The sequence below is a fragment of the Protopterus annectens genome, chromosome 3.part0 (genome assembly GCF_019279795.1).
Source record: "Protopterus annectens isolate FY-2018-M chromosome 3.part0, PAN1.0, whole genome shotgun sequence".
Lineage (NCBI taxonomy): Eukaryota > Metazoa > Chordata > Ceratodontiformes > Protopteridae > Protopterus > Protopterus annectens.
In genome coordinates this window covers 1,538,103,378-1,538,120,267 of record NC_056731.1, presented here as the reverse complement: position 1 = coordinate 1,538,120,267, position 16,890 = coordinate 1,538,103,378, and the positions used below count along the sequence as shown (strand labels likewise).

At 35.1% G+C, this 16,890-nt stretch overlaps 1 protein-coding gene across 2 annotated transcripts in view; it reads left to right on the top strand.

Annotated features, from left to right (window-relative positions):
* The window catches only part of DLGAP1 (DLG associated protein 1), a 5,750,587-nt gene that overhangs the window by 329,525 nt on the left and 5,404,172 nt on the right, over window positions 1-16,890 (top strand). Inside the window, exon 2 of one of the 2 annotated variants that reach the window (XM_044065572.1) lies at window positions 6,983-7,079. The exons of the other annotated variant lie outside the window; for it this stretch is intronic. The gene's annotated coding sequence lies outside the window, so the exon portion shown is untranslated. The remainder of the gene's footprint in view (window positions 1-6,982; window positions 7,080-16,890) is intronic. 2 annotated transcript variants of the gene reach the window in all.

The window sequence follows — 16,890 nt, the reverse complement described above, 5'->3', positions numbered from 1 at the left end:
TGGAGTTTTTTTAGATGGTCAGCATAGGGCATCTGCTTTAGGCCTGTGATTCTTTTAGTGAGGTATTTCTGTGGCCTTTCCAGTTGTTGCAGATGTCTTGGGAGGTACATACCAAATGGGGCGTTGTACTATATAATGGGTCTAATGAGGGATGAGTACAGTTGGACAATGACCTCCTTTTTTCTGGATGAAAAGCCATTAGTGATGAAGTGTGCCACATAGAAGGATTTCCTGACTGTTGTGGCAATGTGGTTATCGAAGGTGAGACCACTGTCCATCTGTGTCCCTAAATCTCTTATCACACTTTCGGTGTTTAGTGTACTGCTACCTATGTGGTAATTCATGGGTACATGTTTTTTCCCAAAGGGGATAACTATACCTTTCTTGGCATTGAGCTTGAGCCCATGGCTCTGGCACCAAGCATCTGTATCTGTAAGACCCTTTTGTAGAATAGCCACATTATTTGGTGATTCAATAATGGCTCCCAGTTTGCAGTTATCTGCAAACTTTGTTAGCCAGAGTCCCTTAGTGTTGGCTGGTACTTCACAGAAGTAGATGCCAAACAAGAGCGGTCCCAGAACTGAACCTTAGGTACTCCACTTGTCACTTTTATAGCGCGGTTACTGTCAGTAAGCCATTTGGCAACCCATCGAGTGATGTAGGGATTAATGTCCAGCTTAGTAAGTTTATCTATGATTCCAGAGTGGAGGATGGTGTTGAAGGCCTTGACGAGGTCCAGATAGGCTGTTTGGACCACCTTACCCTTGTCCATGGCTCTGGAGACTGATTCGAAGAAGTCCATCAGGTTCAGGAGATAAGATTGGCCCTTCAGGAACCCAAACTGCATGGAGTCCAGTATTTGAAGGTTGCCAATGTCTTTGTTTATAAGTTCCATGATAATACGTTCTGTGGCCTTGCAGATCAGGCTTGTCACACTGATGGGTGGGTAGATCCCAGAATCCAAGGTGGATTCCCCTTGTGGAGTGGGTTAACTGTGCACAAAGCCTGAGGTGAGGCTATGATTAAAAATGACACTTAGGTGAGGTGCCAGTTCATTTTGTAGTTAATGTGGTACACAGCCTGGGATGTCGTCTGGTCCCATGGATGCTTTATTCTTAGCTTTGGAGAGTGCGTATTTTACCTGTGTGGCTGTTATTACTGGAATTTGGCAATCTTTTGGTACTGAAATGGGCCCTTTAGAAGGTGGGGGGGTAAAGTTTGCACTGAATCGATATGCCAGGATATTGGCAATATCCTTGGGATCATTATATTTAATGCCATTCTGTTGTAGCTCAGAGCAGATCTGAGCATTGCCATTTAGATTCTTGGCATATCTATAGAATGCCTTGTGGTTGTGTTTGGAATCTTTGGCAATTTTATTTTTGTGACTAGCTTTGGAAGATTTTATGAGGGATCTCAGCTTCTTACTGAGGCTGGTAAGGGAGTTTTTTGCATCCTGGGATTTACCTCTTTTCTGCAACTGTTTCTTCCTTTTGTTATAAAGTTTGTTTATGGCAAAGGACAAACAGATCGGCTTCCTTTTTTGGGAAGAGAGTGTCTTGGTTCTATTGGGGATGGCACGATTCATGCACGAGTGGACGTGTTTGTGCAGTGCCTTAGTGTAGGATTCAGCAGTCGAACTTTCAGTTCCCGTCTGCATGGGTGTCATGAAGTTTGTCACTTCTGACTTGAGTAGCATGAAGTTGGCTATGGAGAAGTTTTTTACGGAGGTTTCCTTACTGGAGGTTGGGGGTGGGATGTGGATGTCAAGGGTGATTAGCTTATGGTCAGACCTGACCAACGAGGAAGTGACCATAGGTGTGGAGTATCAATTTCCCATGTTGGTAATGACCAGGTCTAAGATATTGGAGCCCCTGGTGGGACTAAGGATTAGTTGATCCAGGGTGTTGGAATTTATGAATTCCAAGAATTGATGGGCAAAGGTGTTGGTACACGAGTAGTTTTCCTAGTTAATCGCAGGGTAGTTGAGTTGCATGAAAGAAAAAAATTACAATAACGTAGATAAGCATTCAACACAGCATGTACTTTAATTACAATAACGTAGATAAGCATTCAACACAGCATGTACTTTAATTACAATAACGTAGATAAGCATTCAACACAGCATGTACTTTAATTACAATAACGTAGATAAGCATTCAACACAGCATGTACTTTAATTACAATAACGTAGATAAGCATTCAACACAGCATGTACTTTAATTACAATAACGTAGATAAGCATTCAACACAGCATGTACTTTAATTACAATAGCGTAGATAAGCATTCAACACAGCATGTACTTTAATTACAATAACGTAGATAAGCATTCAACACAGCATGTACTTTAATTACAATAACGTAGATAAGCATTCAACACAGCATGTACTTTAAAATGAGCATTCAGTAGGAATAGACACACACAAATATTTAAATGATCTATATACAGGAAGTACATGTATACTGTGTGTACATGTCTATATAAATATATATGTGTGTGTGTGTGTGTGTGTGTGTGTGTGTGTGTGTGTGTATATATACATACATATATATATATATATATATATATATATTATTATACATACATATATATATATATATATATATATATATATATATATATATATATATACACATATATATGCATGTATATACATATGTATATATATATATATATATATATATATATATATATATATATATATATATATATATATATATATATATATATATATAAATATATATATATATATATATAGTTTAACTTCAGAATCCTGAAATATCACAATCCTGAACTTCATAATCTGGAAGCCCAAAATCCTGAAAATTCAAAAACCCAAAAACTCAAAATCCTGAATCCCAAAAGACTGAAAACACACATGATACATATACTGACTATAGACAACACGAACCATATTACATTCTACCAAATATAACCAGGGGGGCAAACTTATATGCATGTATATACCTATACATATCTCTCTCTTTCTCTCTCTATGTGTGTATATATATATATATATATATATATATATATATATATATATATATATATATATACATATATATATAGAGAGAGACTACTCAATGTGATTACTAGAGTGACCCCAGCATCTGACTGTTTTGTTGGCTATTTAGGAACATAATTTTAAGGAATGTCCAGAAGTTTAGAGACCATTATTCAGTCAAAACTGAAAATCAGCACTGAAGAAATATTTCTTTAAATTAGGGTATTTGGCAAAGTCAAGTGATAAACCAAACTACTTGTTATAAGTCAGCAGTTTGTAATTAAATCTTACATTGTTTTATGTACTGCAGAGCTACCTTACCTTGGATGTTGACACATCCCATTGCAGCTAAGTACAATGTTGTCTCACTCACATATCTTGTCTTTAGCGGAACAAATAATCTTGATTGCCAGAACAAAAATCTTGAACTGAACTACCAGGAATTAGAAATGTACTTTCCAGTTTACAACATATGTCAGAAAAATACAATACTAACTAGAAATGCCAACAGAAAGTTAACTTACTAGTATGACAGTCTGCACTGTTTATAGTTGACAGTGCATAAATTCCAAGAACTTTGCAAATCAGACATTTTCAGTCTGTATACATTCCATATTAATTAATTAATTAATTAATTAATTAATTAATTAATTAATTAATTAATTTCCAGTTAGATGACCGGGGAGGGCCACTGGGCTCAAATATCCCATTTTCAGTGGAGGCCCGGGGAGAAAAGCTCCATAATACAAAATAATAGCTACAAATTTCAAAATACAACAAAATACAATACACAGTTGCAAAAGGTACAGTAAACAACTTGTAGGTATTAAATAGCAAACTAAGCACAGCTGAACTGCAATATACATACAATATATACTACATATTTACATGTTTATAGGCTGAGAACAGTAGTAGAGAGTAGAATTTGTTCATAGGTTAGAAATGTCTGATAATGATATAAAAGTAGTATGTATTCATTTTCATTATTCAGCTATTTTGTTTGTTAGAAGAGAATGCCAATTCTGTTGTGAAGAATCTTTTACACAGTTCATGATTCATTTTGGAATTAGCTATGGGAGTGCATTGTTAGCACTACACACTTTAGTAGCATATACATATAAACAGAAATAAAAGCACCGCTAAGTGGGTTCTGGTAGTTTGACCCTAACGGGATAGTGTTAGCCAAAAGGAGCATCATACAGACAGACTTATAAAACATGTACAAAACAAATCTATCACTTGGAAAATAATAAGTTATTATTTTATTTAACATTTGTTAACTGGGAAAGTCCAACTTGGAACAAAGCCAATTCTCAGCGAAGGCCTGGGAAGAAAAGCTTCAGATGCATGCCTTTGTAATGTGGGAGGAAACCAGAGCACCCAGAAGAAACCCGCACAAACATAAGGCGGAAATATAGACTCCACACAGAAAGAACCCCAGCTGAGAATCGAACCACAGAACTTCTTGCTATGAGGCAACAATGCTACTGCTGCACCACTGCACCGTTATTAGAACATGAAAAATCAAGACACAGAGTTACAGAATTATAAAATTACAAAATCTGATTGTTTGGTTTGCCTGATTTTTTTGACAGTTTATTATTTGATATCATATGAATTATGATAGAGTGATTAGTTCAATTGACTGAGCCAATGGCCTGAGTTAACTTATAAAATCAAGACACAGCAAAATATTTCCATCATGCCTAGACCTCATTAGAAGTATAACACTGTATATATATATATATATATATATATATATATATATATATATATATGTGTGTGTGTGTGTGTATATATACATATATGGTTTCACTTCATATTGCCGAAATGCTGAAATATTGAATTCCAGCTTTTTGACAGCATAAAAGTGAAATGATTAAAACACTGACACTTCACAACCACAAAATCACAACATTGAACACACAGCACACAGCACACAACACACAAACCATAACACCCTACCATAAAACACTGAAATACAACACAACACCACACAGGCACACACCTACACTACACATATGCAGGGGGGCAAGCCCCACTGCACCCCCACCCCCACCCCACCCCACCCCCACTTATATATACTAACTCCGAGAGTGCACAAACAGTAAAAAAAAAAAAAATCACACACAGCCAACAAACACACTCATACTCCTACCTCCCTACCCTGACCCACTCGTACAAGTTACAGAAACACTCACGTACTCTCACTCACCTTAAACTGCAGACACCATCCCAGCCTAACACTTCCGTACAATAATGAAAATGCATAATCGTGAATTCGACATAGTCCTATTCGCGATTATGAGCTTTCGTTATTTAGAGGTTTCGGCTTCATGGACACAAATTGCTGAAATTCGATATTTCAGCAATTCGCGTTTATGAAGTGAAACTATATATATATATATATATATATATATATATATATATATATATATATATATATAGATACACACACACACACACACACACACACACACACACACACACACACACATACATAAACACATACATATATATATATATATATATATATATATATATATATATATAATAAACTTGTTTAAAGATATTTTAAAGATTTCCTACCTAGAAGCACTTCTTATTGTTCTTCATAACTTAATCCATTCATTAATAATCATTGCATGAACCATTTCATTTTCTTTGATGTATTGCTAATGTCATAGCATAGACATTTCTATCTGCCTCTTACAGTGTTCCTTCCGAGCCAGTCTTCAGCATTCTAGTAGAAAACTCTTACCTATTGCTGTATATGCCATTACTAAATCCCCTCTTAATCAATATTGTAATGCACTCAGCTGCCTTATCTTTTCCTCATAAGAAAGGCTAGACATTAGTGAAGGTTCTCTGAGTATATATATTCGAGAAATGGTTATTAAGGTCATATAAAAGGGGATCGTTATTACTCGATTTCTATATGGTAACAGATGAAGTATCCAACCTTCTCATTTGCAAGAGTACATAAACCATCTGTATGCTGATCAAAGATTATACTATAATCCACTAGTATCTCAAGAATAGTATGCTTGCATATTTAATAAATTTTAACTTTCTTTCAAACTGAGTCAAGCTCCAACTCTTTGTTCTAAAAGATGTGAACTATAGACTTACTCATGTTTATTCTTTATCAGGTGCACCAAGGTGTTTAAAATGGCATATGTACATTATTAATATAAATTTTGAAAAACAGTTGCTACAGCAGTGACCCATGAGGATTCCTTAATTCACAAGCCTCATATTCTATAGTCAACTTGTCTGTTAACACTGAGTCCATCCAAAAATCCTGATTTTCTGTTAATTTTCTGTAACATTTTTAGCAGTTAACTATCATTAGCTCTGTCAAAAAGTTGACTGAAGTCAGAAATATTATTTCTGTTAATAACCTGTTGTCCCTGGGCTTCAGACAATTTTTTTATCCAAAAATCATAAATTTAATTTTGTTAGACCCTTTTGAATATGAATGCTGTCTGTCATCCTGGCACAATGGATTCTTAATACAGTAATCTATGTACTCTTACTTTTTTCAGTATGTTACAGATCCTGCTGAACTGATAAATGGGCCTATATTGGTTAGGACAATGAATGTTCTTCCCACTTTTTCTCAAAATGGACATATTGTCTACTTTATGTGACTTCAATTGTAGATATTCTCCTATTTGTAAAATAAAGGTAGCATCCCTAAATGGACCAGGGTCACGTTAGTCAGAGTCAGAGTTTTGGTCTTGTGGGCTATCAAAATTGGCTCATAATGTGTTCACATACAATATGTTTGTTTAGCTAGGAATTTTTTTTCCAGAATCACTTTATGTAATTTATTCCTGGAAAATGTCACCTTATTAACTGTAATATGCCAGTGGCACAATAGATAACATACCCTTAATGTCTGTGTGATTTATCACTGCATTATATAATTTTTGCTTTTAACATTAATTTACTGCTTGTATTTTTTATTCAGTATTCCTGGATATGATTTTCAATGTTTGAACAGAAAAAAATGCATTTGGAATAAGGCACAACTTTGATCAAAGGACCTTACTGAACTCCAAAAACAGGTACTTGATCCAGGTTACTGGCACTGCATGCATTTTATACTATTTTCACAGTTTTTCTCAATATATAATCACTTGAGCTGGAAAAAAGCTAAAATGTTACTATTGTAATATTCATGAAGTACAAGCAAATGATTACAGAATGTGTTTTTTAAGCTATGTTGAATTATAGATGATTATGTTAAAATACTGACGGAACATAGCTTCACAATCTGATTACCTTCATTAGTTTAGATGGTTATCAATGTTTTTCTTTGTATGTTTTTTTCTGTTACTAGGCTGATGTACAAGCCTACTTTCATAGATTTATGCTGATTTTTGCAATTTTATAACTTTTTGCTTTCATAGAACATGATAGCAGTTAGTAGCTCATCCGTCTCAGTGAAAAGGCTTATCACAATCCTATTGCAAGAGTGACATCTATAGGTTATATCCCAAAGGTATTCTCTGTATATAAAGAATAGTTTGTGGAAGTACAAACTAGCCAAAGACTGCGGCTTACTCTTGTTATGGTTCACGCTAAAATCACAAAAATACACTGCTTACGTCTAAAGTGTAATGCAGCATGAACTTTAGTGCAAAACTGCTTGTAATTAAAACAAATCAAAGCATCACACTTAAAACTCTGCAAAATAAAATATGAACACATTTAAACGTTATCTTCCACTCTTTCTTAATTAGTGTGTGGCAATCAATACAACACCAACCAGAGGGATTGTCAAACTGACAAAGCAGACCAGAGAAGACAGACACCAACAAAAGATGAATATTCATATACACTAGTAATTAGTATTCCCTCACAAGAGAGCAATCTGGTAAAAAAACAGAGACTGCTTATGTGGGGGCTGCATCCCCCATACCACCCACTAATTATATACAGCAACTCTGACATTGCATATTTATAAGCAGATGATATTATTTATTAACATATAAAGGGTATTCTGTACTTTATTTTAAACAATGTGCACTTTTGAAGTCATATTTCCCAACATTACTTTTCTTTAGTTTTAGTTGATAACAACATGAGATGCTCCAGATGTTGGCCAGCTATAACTGTTCGATGATTTCCTTTATGATGAAAAGTGTATATGATGAAAAAGAGCTTTGATTAGTAGTATATGATGAAAAGCCATTCAAAGGATATAACCATAGACTCATACTTATTATATATGCAAATGAAAGGAAACCCTCTAGCTAGGCATAGTAAGTGCATTTACACAGCTATTTGCATTGTGCCTGGCACAGGAGTCAATTTACTGTGCTTGCTGTCAACAAGACAGTGTTATAAGAAAAACTTTAATGCCAACTATGACTCTTGGCTGCCGCTTCCTTTTCCTGGTATCATTCATTGCTGCTAGTAAGATGAATGAATGGGACAACAAATGTTGGATCTTAGTGGGCACTAACAGAATGTGGGAGCGGTACAAAAATTAACTTTTTATGCAAAACATAGTCTTCCTTGTAGCACAAGGGATTGCTGTTGACAAGGGTCTGTCAGTGGATATTGTATTTTTGGATTTATCAAAGGCTTTTGACACTTTTACAGATTCTGAGCTAATAAGATGTTTACAAAAACTAGACACTAACCCATCTTTTTACTATTAAGCAAGTCTATCTCTAGGTTGCTATGATAAATATCATTGTTTCTGCTTATTTGGCTATCCCAAAGCAGTGAAACATAACTTCCTATGGTAGCCATATGTTATGCAATGATTGTAAGCTGGGGTGGTAACTGGTTAGAATCTGGATGTTGCCTCCTGTTGACAAGGCTAACTGGATAATTTCTGAGATTTGGCATAATATTATTTATTTTATTTTGTACACTGCAGTGTGTGCCTCGCAGTAAGATGTTGTCCTGTTCGATTTTCAGTTAGAGTATCTTCTGTGTGGAGACATGCATGAATGGGCGTACCTTCGCTGAAGGTTGTGCGTCAGGGCCGGCAACTCGGCACGTAAAAATCTACTGCCAATCATTAGCAGTCCGGAGTTCCACTGTGGTGACCCCTAACTGGGAAAAGCCAAAACACACAACAAGAACCCTGCAGTGTGTAGCCCTTCCCACTGAAACTTGTAATAATCAAGATCTCCATATGTGGGGCGATGTTATCATTAAGAAAGTTGATTATTATTAGCATGCTGTTACCGTCATGCGTTGTGCTATGTCTTACCATATACATGTGTTAGATATTTATGTCAATATTTTTGTATAATTTAAATTTTACTGAAAACTGCTTCATTTAGGAAAATGCATTACTTCTGTTTATAAGATAAAGTCCTATTAGTCCTTTACAGGATATGATGCTTTATTTTGCATTAATGTTATGGCGTCAGAATTTAAAACTTTAAAAATATATCCACATTTTTTCTGGTAAGCATATTTGAGAGGCACTGAATATTTACATATATAAATAGATTGAAAGACTCTGACATTGTACTCCATTAATTATAATTTACATAGTGGTAATGTGATGTTTAGACAAGCAGTATATGTTTTTAAAAGCTTGTACTATCCTCTGGGTACTGGGATTAATCTGTGTCAATGTTAATAGCTAGTTGATACTTAAATTTATTCTTTTCCTACTACACTGATTACATATTGAACAGTCTTTTTCTGCAAGTTCTAGTCAGTACTTAACACTTTTCAAAAAAACAGTTTTGTGACTTCAGTTTTGGAAATGAAAAGTAATTGTGTACAGGCCAGATCTCAGATGCATACTTTTGAGGATTTCCACTTGTAATGCGTTTAACTACAGGATTGTAAGATTGTAAAATCTGTCTGCTTGTTTATAAGAAGGGTGTGTAATAATTGGCAAATTTGCAAATACTTTATCAGATTTTATTGTCAGGCACTATAAATAGTGTATATTTTTTTGCATTGTGTATAACTAAGCTTTCTATGTTAGAAGAATATTGTAGTATAATTCTTTTGTAATGGCTTTATCAGTAACCATTAATAATGACTTACTTTTCTTTTAGTAATGTATTGTAAACCACTGTTTTATAGTAAAAAGATGTGTTGCTTGCAAATTGTGATGTAGATTTGGAAAATTTGTAGTAAGAGGTTTTGAGTTATTACAGTTTTGATGAGGTTATAAACAAAAATGAAGAAGGTAAACCTATATTCCTTTTGTTTTAGTGGTATAGTACCAAATTACTTAATTAGAGCTGTTGGTAGAGTATTAAACCATACAAGCTAAAATATATAAAAATTAAAAAATATAAAATACATTAAATACTAAAGTAATATTAAAAACGCATTAATTGGAATACTTAGTCCATTAATTGTATATAATTATTTCTTGAGACTCAGAGGAAAACTGTATTAAGCATTATATACTTTAGAACACTTACAGTTGTTGAATAGAGTTCATTGAAGCACATACGTTGTTTTTTCATGGTAGAATTTGATTAGTTTGATTCAAATGTTGAATGCAAAAGGTGATAAAATGCAATTACTTGGCTGGTAGACAGCAAATACCTAACAAACAAAATAGCATGTAAATGTAAAAAAGTTTTGTGAACTGTAATTGTGCTTGTGAGTCTAGTAAAATGTGTTAGAAATAGTTTACTTTTTTTCAATATAAACTATAGTTTGAGCATCTCAGTAGAATGTGGATCTAAAAGAATTCTTTTTGGACGGAGTATGTGTCATTTAGATTACCTATAAAAATTTAGCAAAAAAGTGTCCAATATATTTTTCATTCATAACATATACAGTTTTGTGTTGTCTACTAAAAATGTTTCTATTCTGAAGTGAGATAGACTATAGCTAATGGGTTTTAGTTATTTAAAAGTTGAGTTTGAAGATGTATACAAATAGTTTTTTAAGTAGATCCAGCATCTCAGAAGGAAAATGTGTTTCAGAAACAAATAGAAGGGGATTATCCATTAAGTGATTTTGTTTTGAACTTATGCTGCAAACATTTTCCTGATGCTGTTTCTTGTATATTGCTTCAGGTAGTCAGTTGCCTCTGCTTCCATGTCAACTACTACTGTAGGCATGCATGTTGACTGAATCACTGGTATAAATATTTAGCTTTCGTTGAGCTAGTCATACTGAAGTTCTTGAGTGCATATATACATTGTGCAGGACAAAAATTTCAAGATTGTTAAATAAAGTAGAGGTTGGGGTTGTCATAATGGTTAAATTACATCACATGAATAGGGTACATGGTTTTATTATCACTTCTGTGGAAACATGTCTAGGCTTAAAATGTCCCACAAGGGCTAGCCTAATGCTTACTTATGAATCTATATAGTTTTGCAGTAAGCTGTCCAAGGTTGGCACTCTACCATATGCAAGTTGTAATAGTCTTTCTGATTATTTTATTTGAAGTTACTATATTAGTAGATAGCCTGTAGTTTGAAAGAACTGATCTTACAAAAAAAACATCAATTTTAGTGACAGAAACAGTGGATACCATCAAGTGTATTTATATTTTGTACTAGTGCAGAAGAATGCTAAATTGTAAGAAATTTTGTGAGGTTTAGAGTGTTTGATTGCCTTTCAGGAAGCATATGAACCTGCCTGCAGGCCTTCTGTTAACCCACTGCGATAATGAAATCTTTTGTAAATTGTGAAAGAGGTAGAGTGGGAATTATATCTCAGAGATTCAGCAAATAATATAAATAATAGTTCAGAGGCAATGCAGCAATTAGTGGATAATATGAATATTTAGATAGAGGCAGTAGATAAGTACAAGTGGCAGTGATGAAAATGTTAAAATATTTACAATATTCATCAAAAAGACTGTTGCTACAGGATCTCATTTTGTGATTAGAACTAAGGCAAAGGCAGACGGCACTTTTTGAAAAAGATATTTTCAACATTTGGATATATTTAGGAATGCATAGATACATTTTCATGGTGTGTCTGTTACAGGACAGCATGTCTATGACAAGATACTGCATACATATCTTTTGTTCTGTGTGTGCTTGCATATATATATATATATATATATATATATATATATATACATATATATATATATATATTACCATGTGAAGTGAATTATTGCTGCATTTGCTTTCCAGATTTGTGATCATTTTTCTAGACATAGGTTTTTATAACTTTTAAGTTTATTCTTGTTAAAACAGAGCAGTGGTACAGCGGTTTGCATTGTTGCCTCACAGTAAGAGATTCTCCAGTTCAGTTCTTGGCTGAGGTGCCTTCTATGCGGAGTCTGCATGTTCTCCCTGAGTTCATGTGGGTTTCCTCCAGGTGCTCTGGTTTCTTCCCATTTTACAAAGATGTGCATCTTGAGCATTTCTCCCTAGGCCTCTACTGAAAATTGGATCATTCCAAGTCAGACTTTCCCAGTAAACAAATAATAAATAAAAAAATATTTCTTCCCTATTTAAAAGTAATTATGTCATCCCCAGAAAATATTACCAGCAGCTCTTTTTTTTTGGCCTTCAACTTCCTTCTAAATACTTTCATCATAAATGTACTTTCTCTTTGGGGAACAGCACAATGCAGGTAACTGTAAACCTTATATATTTAATAAAAAACGTTAGCTAGAAAAACTAAATGTTTACTGGGAGATTTATAATGCAGTAGATTACCTACAGGTTTTCTTGCGACTTCTTCCTCCTTCTATAAGATCTAGGAAGCATTTAGAAATCATTAAGCATTTTTTAAAAAGAAAATTGAGAAAGAAAGGAGAGCACTGGGAGATTTTTAGAAAGTTTAAAAAAGTGAGTTACAAAGTCTACAACAGGGACCTAATATGGTTTAGCTGTCAGTGGCTGAGAAAGCCAGTGTTGTTAAGGTGATTCTGACTACTCCTGCTTTGGATGCATATATCAAAGTTCATTTCCCACGCAATGCAGACTACAGTTCAAACTGTTTTTCCTTTAAACCCATCACCTTGTGCTTCAGCAGGATTTCAAGGAAAAACAGTTTTGGGCAAATTGTTCCAGTAGCGGTGGTGGCAGTTAGGCTAGAACCTGATGTTGTAACTTTCTAGATTTCAGTAAAGTGAATGATTTTTCCCCTAAGCATCATTCCCTTTGTATTTTGGGACTGTGCCTTTTGAATCTTGTCCAGCCTTTGCCCTGAAACTTACTTGGTTTCCCTTATGACTTTCATGTTTTCCAGTAGTTGTGGTTGCATCACCACCCATTCAAATGTAAGAAAAGCAGACATCTGTTTCAAAGCCAATGGTTGTTCATTGGGTACAGATGTCCTACCCCCAAAGAGCTGACATTAGGCTATTAGTGAAGTAGAAGGACCAACTTTAATTGTTGAGGATACTCTTACATTTTGCTTTGTATACAATCGGTTTTAGAGGAGTTACTAATTTGCTTTACAAAAATTAAAACCTAGAGCGGTTGAGCCAAAACCTTCCACTTATGGTGCTAGTCCTTATTATTATTAATAATAATAATAATAATAATAATAAAAATAATAATAATAATAATAAAAATAGGCAGACCTAGGGATCAAAGATGATGGTAGCGTGACTTTTTAATGCAACTTGGTTGTTCTTTAGTTCATCTCTCTATGGTAAGAGGTAAGGGAAATGAGACATTTCGTTACCTTTTCCCCTATCACGATATTAGTAATCCCCTGATAATTATCTCTGAGGTGGTCTCAAGCTAATAAAAACTTGTTCTGTGTACATTAGGGGATTAAGAAATGTAGCACTGCATTGTCGAATCAATGCATCTCTAGGCTAGCCCAGCAGTATTGGCCAATATGTTAACAGCATTCATAGACTACACACGAATATTTTAGCAAATAAAATTTGAATACAAGCTAGGTAGCATCATCTTTCCTCCCAACAGATGCATTTTCATTACATAAATAGTTCGACATTATTCATATCTTGTGGACATGCAGTGTTCTAGGAATTAATTTTAATGTGTAGTACTCTTTCCTTTTCTAAGAAAGAGGTGCCATTTATTAAACAGCCACATACTGAAATATATCAGATTGTTAATGACCTAAATACATTGACTGCTGATAGTCTCACCTTTTTCATCTTCATAGCCTACAGGACTGTGCATGTGATATACAAAGGGATACCTTTCTGCTCTCTACTTTCCTATACATACTAAAACATGTCAGCACCACAGATTTTAACTTATTCTCTGCACAGCATTATTTTTATAAATTCCAGAAAGGGTGTATCTCTCAACCAGACATAAACATCCAGATTAACATGGAGGATATTTCTTTGATACCTCATTGCTGTGTGCAATCTTGAGATTCTAGTTATTTTTGAAAGAATCTAATGGTCTGGGTCTATATTAGAACATTGAATATTTAACAGTTCGAATCACTAAAGATCGACCTTTAGTGATCGAACTGCTAAAACATCGAATGTTCAGAAAAAAAATAAAAACAACAACAAAAAGAAATAAATGGTGTAGGCAGGGGGGCAAGCCCCCCTGCACCCCCATACCCCTTGCTACTTAAATATACCAACTCCGAGACCGCACTACATTGAAGTAAATGGAAATCTCCCCTTACGGGGATTTCCGTTTACTTGTTCGATGTTCTGCAGTTTCGCTATTCTCGTGTCGACAATGTCAGATTCAACATTGTCGGCTTTCGAGAATGTAATATAGACCCAATGGTCTAGCACCAGAAAATCATCTCTCAAATTAGACCTCAGCATCTCAATGATGTAATAAGATGGCTGTTGAGCCACCTTCCAGCAAAATGCAACATCTTACAACCTTATTCAATGCAAGCCTTGTTTACCCCTCTTTTAAGCTTCTTTGTCCATTTCTGCCAGTTTCTGTCAAAGCCAGGGGCGGCTCGTGGCATTGGACTGCCGGTCTGCAGCCCCCTCAACTAAAAAGAATAAAGTGTTAAGAAATCTTAGAAATGTTTTTAAAAAAAAAAATTACCTAATACCTTTTTTTTTTAAATAAACAAATGTCCGAGTCCGCGACTCGGAAGTATGCGCATGCGCAGTGCGCACTCTAACCGCCTCGGGCTGCGGCTGTTTTAAACATCTTTTTTTTTTGTTTTGATTGCAGCCTGTAGGAGTAATGAAGGCATCATTGTGATGCCCAGAAGTCTATGCAGTTCCAAACCGCATAGAATTAGAAGGGGCTCGGACTGCGACGTCCGCAGGCATGTCATGACGTGCTTGCTAAGTTGCTGGGCTAAATGCTGCTGATTGGTTGTCGCTCTCTTCCCGGGCTTTATGTGCTGGGAAAAGAGCAAGAATCAGTCAGTTAGTTCAGTTAGCTTCAACTTTCCTTGCTTGCCTTTGTGGATTATTTGTTTCGTGATCTTTTTATTTTTTTTTTCGGATTTACGTTTTTATTTTGGTTTTGGGTGGATTTTGTGCTAGCTAGAGAACGAAGGAAGAACAGAAGAAGAAAGAAGAAGAAAAGTACAGAGTGAAGGTGCAGAATTATTATGTAACAGATCAGGTATATGGCTTCCACCTTTTGACCCATATGTGAATCTATGCTGTGTATAGTGACCTTGTTGTGATTTTCTGAAAAAAATGAGATTCTGCAAGGCTCAGTTTTTGATTGAGTTTTTTTTCTGAAGATGCTGCTTTGTATAGAGTTAAGTAAAAAAACAAACCCTCTGTGTATTTTATTTCCATGTCTAGGAAAAGCCATGTCTGTTTATGTGATGTCTATGATGCTTACCCCCACAAGGCCTGCATTGATTGCTGTTAGTGTTTGGGATTTGCCCTTGGAAACTTTGTGCTTGTGTAAAGGGTGCAGAAAGCATAGCAGAAAAAAAGTGCAGTGGTAATAGATAATTCTGGAACTTGTAGACTTGTTTGTGAGAGAGGTATGAAATTTGCTGTAAAAGAGAAGAGGATGTGACTTTGGTTCCATCCCCTAAAAACCTCATAAACTGAATAACACAGAGCTTCTTAGATACTAGAAATACTAGAACAAAAAACGTCTCTCTGTCCCTGTCTCTTCTCCACTGATATTTAAGGTGACACTGAGTGGGGTGGTGAAAGATCCACAGTTTGTTTCAAACCATGTTGGATTGTAGACAAAATTGTATGTGTTTTCACATAATGGTGCTGTAAATACTAAATCTAGCAGCTTTCCAAGATTATACAAGCAATTTTTAATGTGTCCCTGGTTTTTGCCCTTTTGACCCACCCCAATAAATTTGGCTTTTTCCAGACTTCTTGTGCTGCGAAGTTGGGATGCAGTTGAGTATTGTGTAGATTTTACAAGGAGCTGAGAGCTGCAGGGGAAGAGAAGTTTAGTGCTGATTATGCTAAGTCGGCTCACACTGCTAATAGCACAACAGGTTGTGTACTTGCTTTTGATGCAGTAGGTTGTTGGTTCTACTCCCATAAGGGGTGAATGCTGCCGTACTGAAAGTTAAGATACTAACTATGAGCCTGTTATGAGTTTGCTATCCATTTCCTATTGCAATATTACTAGCTTATTTTTAATGTAATTTAGGCAATTTATTCCTCAGGGGCATCAGACACTTTATTTTTCGATGAAGCCATGAAATGTAAAGGTGATTGCTAGCAGCAACCTCTTCATTACAGATTTATTTAACGTGGAATTATTTAGATGACTTTTACTACTTCAGAGATTGTGCATATTTACTGATAATGGTGGACTGTAGACTTGTACATATTTACTGATAATAGTAGACTGTAGAAGTTTGAGTAGACTTTTATGATGGAAATGTTCTGAATTGGGCAGTTTTGTTTCATTGTTTACTGGAAAAATGTTCAAAGCAATAGGAAGGTGTATCAAAGAGCACATGTATGTTTCATATGCAAGGGGTCTATGATTTGAAAACAGCCCAGAATTAATTTTTATCTGCCACGGGTAAAATGTATTTTCTTTGAATGTG